This window comes from Humulus lupulus, chromosome 5, assembly GCF_963169125.1.
Source record: "Humulus lupulus chromosome 5, drHumLupu1.1, whole genome shotgun sequence".
NCBI lineage: Eukaryota > Viridiplantae > Streptophyta > Magnoliopsida > Rosales > Cannabaceae > Humulus > Humulus lupulus.
Window position 1 is genome coordinate 159,561,870 of NC_084797.1, and position 11,560 is coordinate 159,573,429.

An 11,560-nucleotide genomic window follows, 5' to 3' on the forward strand; every position below is an offset into this window, starting at 1 on the left:
GCTTCACAGCTGATACCAACACCTTTGCCAATTCTGACTGATGAGTCAGTGCAACGTGACCAGTGCCCAGTACCACTGCCGAACTTGACTAATGAGTCACAACTTCACAGTTGATACTAGCCCCTTTGCCAAATCTGACTAATTAGTCAGTACCATGCACAAGTAAGCAATGCTATCAATATGTATCATATGCCAATTATCCAAGAATAGGGCATTCAACATGCTTACTAAACAGTTGCCAGCATAATCATGATCATGCACAGACTCAGAGAATCAAGCTCTGGCCAATCTCATATTCATCACTCATGGCATGCCCTAATCATATGTTCCTCGTGCATCACATGCATCACACTTAATCATCCAGCATGCCTCAATAATAATCATATACAAATGGGCAAGATTGCCAGGCATTCATTATGCTATCAATGTTTACATTTAAACATCCAACATGCATCAAGAATAGCCATGCACGTCATACTCAATAGCCAATCAACATGCATCATAATAGCCATGCATGTCATGCTCAATAATAAACCAACATGCATCCATAATAGCCATGCATGTCACATATACACAGGGTGCAGTTTTCTTACCTTGGGTTCGAGCGAGAATTAATAAAAGAAACGACCTTTGAGAACGATCAACCTTTAAGCCCCTTAGCGGTCACCTAGTCATAACCAAATATAAAACCTTATCAAAAATGAGTAATTAAATACTTCCAAACCCAACCCAAGCCTCCGGAACATCGAATCCCACTCAACTAAGTAGTAGGATCGATTCTAGGCACTTAGAGTTAAGTTTCCATCACAAAAACACATTTTTGGGCAATTTTTCCCTTAAGGGCCGCGACCCTACATGGACCATGCCGCGGCCCGCCCCCCTGACAGAGCCTCCACCACCTTCTTCAAGTTAGGGCCGCGACGCCCAAGAACAGGGCCGCGGCCCAACTTCGCACCAGCCATTTTTCTTTGTTTTTCCACTTCTAAAACCTTCCAAAAACCCATCTAAACATCTCCAAATCACCAAACCAAAGTTACCAAACTTCCCAATGGTCCAAAACCACCAAAACCTGAAGCTCAAACCAACCAAAAACTCAACAATTCACAAAGTCCAATTCTAAGCTTAAAAACTTAAGAAATTCAAAACTTAATTCAAAAACAGAGCACACCATTAAATTTATAATTGGAACTCACCTCAAACACGGTTTTGAATCCCCTTTAATGGCTGTGACAAGTTCCCTAGCTTCCCCCTTTGATCTCCATGCTTAACTCCTCAAGGTGGCTCTCAAAATTCAAAGAGAAGGATGAAGGAAAGTTTGCACGGGAGAGAAAGGAAGAAAGGATGAGGTTGGCTCTGTTTTATTCTGTTTCCACAGCCTTCTAAAACTCCCTTAGGCTGATATAAATCCTTAAGGTCAAAAGACCATAATGTCCCTAAGCCAATAAACCCCTCTAAAAGCTTCCGAGGGTAAAGCCGTCATTTCCCGCCTATCTCGTTAATTATAATTAATGCTCTCCAATTCCCGCTATTCTCAATATTCCCAAATACCAATAAATCATATCCCATTACCCTTTAATTCCCGGTAATGCTCTAATCATTAAATTCGCCCCGAGACTCACCCCGAGCCCCGAACTTAAACCCATTATGACCAGACCGAACTCTTACATCTCATGATCGTCTCATGTCGAAAAGCTCGAACCAATCCACCTTATAATGTGGCTATATTAATCAATCACAATCATGCACCCAAAATACACAATTATGCCCACAATGGCCAAATTACCAAAATACCCTTATAATAATAAATACGCCCATATGCATGCATTTACCATCATATAATAATATAATTCACGTAAACATGCATATATTCATTAAATATCATAATAAATCAATTATGGCCCTCCCGGCCTCCTAATCAAGGTCCTAAACCTTATTAGGAAATTTGGGCCATTACATCAAAGAACTAGGGTTCAATGAGTTTCAGTCCCCTCTCAGGAATAGTACAATAACTCTAATTTCTCGTGATCTGAAAGTAAGAAAAAAGAAGAAGAAGATCCCTTTCCCTTGAGCCCTCATCCTTTATTTATAGACTCAAGGAGGATTTACATTAATTTGTTACAGATATGATTTCCTAAATAGTCGGATACTCAGGAAATCATGGGAGATAATCTCGGATACTATCATAACTGCATAAGATCTTTTCTGCGTATAATGTGCGTACGACCAGGCTGGTCATATGAAGAAACCGATCGCATGACATTGGATGTCTTCCTGGTCGATGGTCGAGCACAGATTCTGCCAGGTGTCAGCCACGTGTATTTAATGCTTGCCATGTCATTCACTTCTGATTTTTGGGATAACAATTAGTAAGAAATTTTAAAGGGTAGGGTAAAGAAATAATAATTAAGTGAATAAAAATTTAATTATTAAGAAATAAAAAATAAATATAAATTAATTTGATCACACTAAATAATAATTAAGTGCATAAATAAATAAGTAAAACAAATCAATTATTAAGATATAAAAATAAAGATAATATAATTTTTACTTATTGTATTAAATAATTAATTTAATCACACTAAATAAAAAATTATAAATTTTAAAGGATAGGATAAATATAATAATTAAGTGAATAAATAAATAATTAAAAATTTAAATTGTAAGAAATAAAAATAAACACTTATTATATAAATTAATTAATTTAGTCACTAATTAAAAAATTATAATGATAATAAAATTATCTCTTAATAATGAAGAATAATTAATTAAACCATAAATTAATTCTTAATATTAAATAATTAATAATAATATCACTAAATGTATTGAATAAGGAATTTAATTATTAATTAATAAATTACTCCTAAGACATCATAATGTACTTGTTGACCCACGATTTAGCCAACTGACACGGAGTCAAAATATGAATGATATAGACGAATATGTAGAGAATAACGTAATGACAAAAGTAAAGAAAACACAGTAATTTATAGTGGTTCGGCCCCAGGATCTGGTAATGACCTACGTCCACTTAGAATGATATTGATATGGGATCAAAAGTGTGATCAGAGAACTTGGGTTCAATGAGTTTCAACACTTCTCATAAACAATACAAGTTTTCTTAGGTAAATTCTATAATCTCTATGATTTCCAGGCTCCAAAAGGATCCCTTCCCATGAGCCATCTCTTGCTATTTATAGGCTCATGGAGGGTTGCCCAATATTGTTACAGATATTATCCCCTGAATCATGGGATATTCAGAAGATTGTATGAGATAAATTCGGGATTCATAAGATCTTCCCATAAATGTTGATTTGCCAGCGGAACCACCGACCAGACTGGTCGTGGCAAAGACAGGCTTGTCCTGCTTCTGGTGTGTCTCCTGGTCGATACTCTAGCAGGCGCTTCAGGTATCAGCCACGTGTCAAGAGATTATTCGCCACGTCACAAATGCTAATTTATTGGATAACATTTGCCCCCCAAAGTTTATTTACCACGAACAGTAAATAAACTTTGAACGAACGACCCTTCGGTAACCGCTCCTAACGTGTCAGAGCCCTTCGTGCGTTCTTGAAAAAAGCAAGCCACTCCTGTCTAATCAGGGCTTTTCAGTTTCCCAGAAACAATTTTGACGGCCATCACGTTTCCCCATACTTCGAAAAAGGAAAACTAATGATCACGCGTTTTGAATATCAAAGACAAACTTATATAAGATTACTTGAGCCACTTCTTTCCTTTTCATGCACGCCACCTCTCTGTCGAAAACCCTAAAAACCAGAGCTTTACTCTCTCCGGTGAACTTTCCTTTGTGCTGTAGGATCAGACGGTGGGCTCATTGACTCGCGAAGCTCTCACTTCCATCTTCACGACCATATTCCTTGGTAAGTTATTTTGAAACTCCATGCTTCTAACTTTTCGTGGTGCATGCTTTTAAATGGTGTACTGTTTGAGTCTCTTGGTTTCTGGTTTTTCAAACGCCTGTAGATAGGATATTTTTGTAGGCAAAGTAGGCTTATGAGTAGGTTTAAAACCCAGGATCAGTGCTTTTTAGGACGTAGGATCGAAGTAGCATTTCGATTTTTTTAAGGCAGTTATAAATAATTTTTTTTTTTCCGTCGTGAGGGGAGTCGAAAAAGCTTTTCAGGAAAACTTTTCACTTTCACCTTTTGGTCCGTTTTTTAAACTGTTTGCACAGAGAGACTTAGTTAGAATGCTGTTATATAAAGGCTTAGCCTTTATATTCGACCAGCGTTATTCTAAAAGCCTTCTAGACTCCTCTGACCTCGCCTCCCCATTCTTTTGTTTGCAGATTTTAATGCCAGATTTGTGGGGAGGTGAGAGACCCATCGACGACGACCTCCTCGCCCAACTGCTCGAGGGAGAAGAACAACCAGCCAACCGCATCCACCAGATACCTTTCTCACGAGCCTCTTCCAGACCGCACCCTTTTCCTCCAATGGCCCGTTCAAAATCCTCTGGCAAGAAAAGGCCCGAATCTGAAAGTAACCCTTCTTCTTCTGCCCAGCCTGACTCGCAGGCGGGGGCTCCCTCGACCAGTCCTCGTCATCAGAATCCGCCTGATGTCGAGTGGTACACTCCCCCAGCCAGTTCGATGACCCCTCGGATGGTCGCCAACTGCTTCAGAAAATACCCCCTAACGGGGGTAATTATTACACGTCCTACTGCGGAGCAGAGGGCTAACCGTCCAGGAGGAGCAAACAGCGCCTGGTCCCGGTATCACATTGAAGCGGGGGCTTATCTCCCTCTTCATCCTTTCTTTGTGGGGGTGGCCAATTATTTCGGCGTTGCTCCCTTTCAAATAACCCCTAACGGATATAGGATGTTCGCTGCACTCTATGTCCTGTACAAACTTAGCAAATGGCCAGAACCTTCACCTCATGAGGTTAACTACCTCTTTGACCTCAAGTCCAATCCTCAACATAACGGGACGGGGTTTTTTCACTTCTGTCACCAGGAGACCGGCCGGATGTTTTTGAGTGGCACTACCCATATATCGAACGAGGGACATTACAACAAGGAGTACTTCTTTACTCCGGATATATCCAGTAACAACTTGGCCTTCGCGAGAGGAGGTACAAATTTGTCTTTGTTTTGGTCGATACTTTATCATAGAGTATTTCCTTTCGTTGTCACTCAAACTTGTTCTGCTTTTCAGGCCCTTGGTCACGCCCGACCCCAACACCAGACATGGTGTTGAGGTCTAATGCTCTGGCCAGGATGTCTGCTGCTGCCAAATGTGTCAAGACCCTGACACTAGAAAAGAATTTGAGGTCGTCTGGCCTTCTGGCTCCTCGCCATGAAAATAGAGGGTCCGTAGTGGACGAACCTACTGCCGAGGGGGTTCCCGAGCAGCAACCTCCTGTGCCCTCTCCAAGGAGGAGGCCAACAGGAGTTACGATCAGGGAACCCACGGGCAGCCCTTCTGCAGAAAGGCCTTCTGCTCCCCAAGGCAAGGGGAAAGAAAAGGCCACAGAACCTGTTGTTGACTTGGAAGAGTCTTCTGATGACAACGGTAACGTTATTTCGCTTTTAAATGGTTTGCCAATCCCCTGTCACATGTTTGACGGGGATGGTAACTTTACATATGCTCCAAATCTAGGGCCAAACTTCTTCATGCCAGAAAATGAGTATATGATTAATAGAGTCAATAGTATAGCGACCAGTAGTTGTAGCTCGGGTATTCACTTTATTATCTTCTTTCTGTTGTATTACTTACTTTCACCTTTTTCTTCCCTTACTAACCTCTTGCGTTTATTTTCATGCAGATATGTCGACTCCCAATATCTTTGACATGTACCAGGCCGAAGAGGAAGAGGAAGTCCCTCAACTTCAACGGAGGTCAAAGAAGCGAACTGGTGAAACCAGTCAAGGCCCTTCAGCCAAGAAGAGTCGACCAGAAGACCTTCCTCAGGGTACACCAACCGGGCAAAGTCCTGCGCCTACTAGGCGAACTCCTACCCCTCCTCCAGCTCCTTCTGAACAGCAAAACACTCCTGTTCGGTCCAATCCTCCACCTGCGCCTGCTAGGGAGCAGCTTTCTCGCGAAGAGGCCCATGGGGCCAGGCTCGTGAGCCGTGCCATCCGATCTGCTAAGGACCGACTTGAACGCATAGGCAAAGGTGAGCGTGTTGGGAACGCCATGATCCAAGCTGAAGAGCTACCGGTCGACCAGATTCTGAACAGGGCTCTGAACGAGATCTCCAGCGTAAGTGTTTCTTTATTCTTCGAGTCTTTGTTTTTTCAGACCTCGTGATAAGTCTTGACCTCTTTTTCTTTCGTTTACAGGCCTTACTTTCTGCCACTACTGCTCGTACTCGAGCCCAGGCCTACTTTGAGCAGGTCGAGGCCAAACTTCTCGAGAAACATCAGGTGAAGGTGGCCGAGGAGCTTTCGGCTACTGAGGCTAAACATGCTGAGGAGTTGGAGGCGGTGGTCCGAGAGAGGGATGCAGCGGTGACCAAACTGTCCGCGGCTGAAGCTGCAAAAGATGCAGCGGTTAAGCTGAGGGAAGAGTACCGGTCGTACAACAAAACTCATCTCCGCGAAATCAAGCATCTGGAGGGGGTAGTTAAGTCTAAGGACAAGACTATTGCCACTCTCGAGGGCAAGGTGCAGCAGTCGGAGCTTGACAACTCCAAGAATCTGGAAAAGTACAAAAGGACGACACTCCGATGTTTCTATAACTTCTGGAAACACAATCAGGGTGCTGACTTTAGCTACCTTTCAGAGGAAGTCAGAGTTGCGGAGTTGGCCCGGTGCGCTGCTCAACTGGCTGAAGAGGAGGCAAGAGCTGCGACTCCCGCAACCCCAAGCGTCGTTGGTTTGGAAGAAGAAACCATCGAGGAAGAGACTGACCAGGTTGTTGCCCAGGACCCTCCTGCCCCCCATGCCTCTTAATTTATTTAACTGTTTTTCTTTCTTTTTGAACATGCGACCCACGGGTCGCGATGTAAAGACAATAGTTTCTTTTTAAACTTTGCTGCACGGGCAGTAAATCTTTTTGTTCGAACAATTACATTCAAGCAACAATGCTTGCGGTGTAAAAGCTTAACTCTTGGTGCTATAATATTTTTACTTATTATAACATTTGTCCGTATGACCGAACTTAGCATAGTACTTTGGCCTGATTTAACAAAACATACATTTTGAAAAATACTCTAAGTACTTGTAGCATGCTTTCACTCATTTTGTTCATGTGTTTGCATACCTTGAGAGTATGCTTTGCTATCGATGTGCCTTATATGCCCCCCAAGTGATCGAGGAGCTTTAGGTCCTTGGTCACTTGCCTTGACCATGGCCTTTCCGAACATTTCTGTTCATGTAGAAAAATGATACTTGTAATACAGCAAAACAACACACGTAATGAACAAATACTTGCAAATGTAAATTTACAAAGGTTGGCAAGAATGACTGGCTGAGCTCAGTCCCTTATAATTTCGTATTAAAAATGGACTAATCATATCTTTACGATCGATTCTGAAATAGAATCTTACATATACGAGCAGTTAGCCACACAACGTGGCTAACCCTCTTTGCAAAACTTGTAAAAGAAAATTTAAACAAGCCAGTCCTTTAAGAAGGGCTGTTCATTGATAATACTTGCGCAGGTGTTCTCCATTCCAATAGCGTGGAACGAGATCTCCGTTTAAGCGCGTGAGTTTGTAGGTGCCTGGGTGAAGGACTTCTTCAATTTGGTAAGGCCCTTCCCAGTTAGGTCCGAGCACTCTAGCTGTGGGGTCGCGGGTATTCAAGAAAACTCGTCGTAACACCAAATCTCCGACGTTGAATCTTCTTTCTTTAACTTTGGAGTTAAAGTACCGGGCGACTTTTTGCTGATAAGCAGCAATTCGGAGTTGAGATTTTTCTCGTATCTCGTCAATTGAGTCTAACGATTCCAGCATTAGCTGGCTGTTTTGGTCTAGATCGTACGTCAAACGCCGATGCGAGGGGGGATCTATCTCGACGGGTAACATGGCCTCATACCCATAAGCTAAAGAAAATGGGGTACGTCCTGTTGCTGTTCGATGAGATGTTCTATACGACCAGAGGACTTCAGGCAGTTGTTCTGGCCATGCTCCTTTAGCTTCTTCAAGTCTTTTCTTCAGGGTGTCCTTGAGGGTTTTGTTTACAGCTTCGACTTGCCCATTCGCTTGGGGGTGTGCGACTGAAGAAAAGCTCTTAATTACCCCATGCCTCTCGCAGAAATCGGTGAACAGGTCGCTGTCAAATTGGGTTCCGTTGTCTGACACTATTTTTCTGGGCAAACCATACCGGCACACAATGTTCTTGATGACAAAGTCGAGAACTTTCTTGGTTGTGATGGTTGGAGTGGTTCAGCTTCGACCCATTTTGTGAAGTAATCGATTGCCACAACTGCATACTTTACTCCTCCTTTTCCTGTTGGTAGTGATCCAATTAAGTCTATTCCCCACATTGCGAAAGGCCACGGGCTCTGCATCTGCTTTAGCTCATTTGGAGCTGCTCGTGGGATTTTGGAGAACCTCTGACATTTATCACACCTTCGTACGTACTCCATTGAATCCTCGTTCATCGTTGGCCAGAAATAGCCTTGTCGGAGAATTTTTTTCGCCAAACTCTGCCCCCCAGCGTGATCTCCGTAGAAGCCTTCATGCACCTCTTTCATGAGTTCCTTAGCTTTTTCTGATGTAATGCACCTGAGCAGTGGCATTGAATATCCTCTTCGGTACATAACACCGTCGAGCAATATGTACCTAGCAGCTTGTCTTTGCAGAGTTCTGGCCTTGTTTCTATCTGCTGGCAATTTCCCATTCGTCAGATACTCCAGGTAAGGCGCCATCCATGTATTTTCTATTCGAATTTCCATGCTGGCTTCGGCCGCATCAATGCTTGGTTCACTTAATCTCTCTACTGGGACTATGTTCAAGGTGTCAGCATCTTTAGCACTTGCAAGTTTGGCCAAGGCGTCTGCATTCGAATTTTGGTCTTGCGGAATCTGCTGGAGGGTGTACTTTGTAAACTGCGCTAGCAAATCTTTTGTTTTGTTAAGGTAGGCCATCATTTTTAACCCTCGCGCTTGATATTCTCCCAGGACCTGATTCACGACCAGCTGAGATTCGCTGTAAATATCGAGCGCTTTTACATTCATATCCCTGGCCATTCTCAGTCCAGCGAGGAGTGCTTCGTATTCCGCTTCATTGTTTGACGCTGCAAAGTCAAACCTGATTGCGCAGTGAAATCGATGCCCTTCGGGCGTTATCAATATCACTCCCGCTCCAGCGTGAGATTCATTAGATGACCCATCCGTGAATAGCTTCCACGAAGGAGTCTTGTCTTGAGGCATGGGCGCTTCAGGCTGTTTGCACAGCTCGTTGCTGGGGAGTTCGGTGAACTCCGCAATAAAATCGGCTAAGGCTTGCCCTTTTATTGCTGCTCGCGGTGAATAAGTTACGTCGAACTGTCCCAATTCGACCGCCCATTTTAACAGTCGTCCGGCCGCCTCAGGTTTTTGGAGGACTTGCCGAAGGGGCTGGTCGGTCAGAACTGTGATAGGATGGGCTTGGAAGTACGGTCGCAACTTTCGGGAGGCTAGAATTAGGCAATATGCTAATCTTTCGATCGGTGGATATTTTAATTCTGCACCGATAAGCCTTTTGCTGACGTAGTAAACAGCTTTCTGCACGCCTTCTTCCTCCCGTATCAGTACCGTACTAGCAGCAACTTCGGTAATCGCCAGATAAATATACAAAGTCTCTCCTTCAATTGGTTTTGATAGGACGGGAGGTTGCGACATATGAGCCTTTAATGTCTGGAATGCTTGCTCGCAGTCTTCCGTCCATTCAAAATTCTTATTTCCCCTGAGTAGATTGAAGAATGGAACGCACTTGTCAGTTGATTTTGAGATGAATCTACTAAGGGCAGCTATCCTTCCGGTCAGGCTTTGGACATCCTTGATCTTTTCTGGCGACTTCATATCGATCAGGGCTTTTATCTTGTCGGGGTTGGCCTCGATTCCCCTTGAATTCACTATAAACCCCAAAAACTTTCCTGACCCGACTCCAAAGGAACATTTGAGGGGATTCAACTTCATCTGGTACTTGTTTAACACATCAAAGCACCTTCGCAAATCCCTCACATGTCCTTCAGCCTTCTTGGACTTTACCAGTATGTCATCCACATATACCTCCATGCTTACTCCGATCAGTTCCTTGAACATGTGGTTGACCAGTCGTTGGTACGTCGCACCTGCGTTTTTCAGTCCGAAGGGCATTACTTTGTAACAATATAAGCCCGTATCGGTCCGAAAGCTGGTATGATCCTCACCAGGGGGATGCATGCTGATCTGATTTTAGCCTGAATATGCGTCCATGAACGAGAGGATCTCATGTCCAGCAGTTGCATCGACTAGCTGGTCGATCCTCGGGAGTGGGAAGCAGTCTTTTGGGCAGGCTTTATTGAGGTCTGTAAAATCCACACAGGTCCGCCATTTGCCGTTAGGCTTGGGGACCAGCACCGGATTGGAGACCCATGATGGATAAAACGCCACCCTGATGAACCCATTTTCTTTAAGTCTTTCGACTTCTTCTTTCAAGGCTCTTGATCTGTCTTTATCGAGCAGCCTTCTTTTTTGTTGCACCGGTGGAAAGACTTTGTTTATGTTCAGGACATGGCTGATCACTGCAGGATCTATCCCGACCATGTCTTTATGCAACCAGGCGAAAACTTCCTGGTTCTCCTGCAAGAATTCCACCAGCGCCTGCTTTGCGGTAGGTTCTAAATTCTTCCCAACCCTTACGATTCGGGTCGGGTCTTTTTCATCGAGCTGGACCTCCTCCAGGTCCTCGACGGGTCCAACATTTTCTTCAAAATCCCCAAAGCGAGGATCCAAATCTATATCCTCACTTTGGGCAACACCCTATTTGGTGACTTTTCCACCTGATTGGGTTTGTCTGTCTTCTGTCATCTGCAATCGTTCTGGGGTAGCGCTCCTCGATGCTCCACTTTTTGCCTTTGTGATCGAGGCGTTATAGCACTCCCTGGCTTCCCTTTGGTTTCCCAAAACGCATCCTACCCCTGCGTCCGTTGGGAACTTCATGGTTAGGTGCCACATGGAGATGATGGCCCTCAATTCAACCAGTATGGGTCTTCCAATAACGACGTTATACGCTGAAGGACAATCGACCACTACAAAAGTGGCGAGTAATGTCCTTGAGGCATGCGCTGGAACCGTTGTCACTAGGAGTTTGATCATTCCGGCTAGTGCGAGTCCTTCTCCAGAGAAGCCGTATATGGTTTGATTGCAGGGCTCCAAGTCTTTCACGGACAGCTTCATGCGTTCCAGCGTTGATTTATACAGGATGTTCATTGAACTTCCTGTATCGACCAGTACTCTTTTTACCATCATATTGGCCATTTGGATATCCACGACCAGCGGATCGGAATGTGGGAACCGGACGTGCTGGGCATCGCCCTCAGAGAAGGTTATCCCACACTCCTCTGAGTGGGCCTTTTTTGGTGCGCGGTCCTCCACAGTCATCATCTCGATATCCTGGTCGTGGCGTAG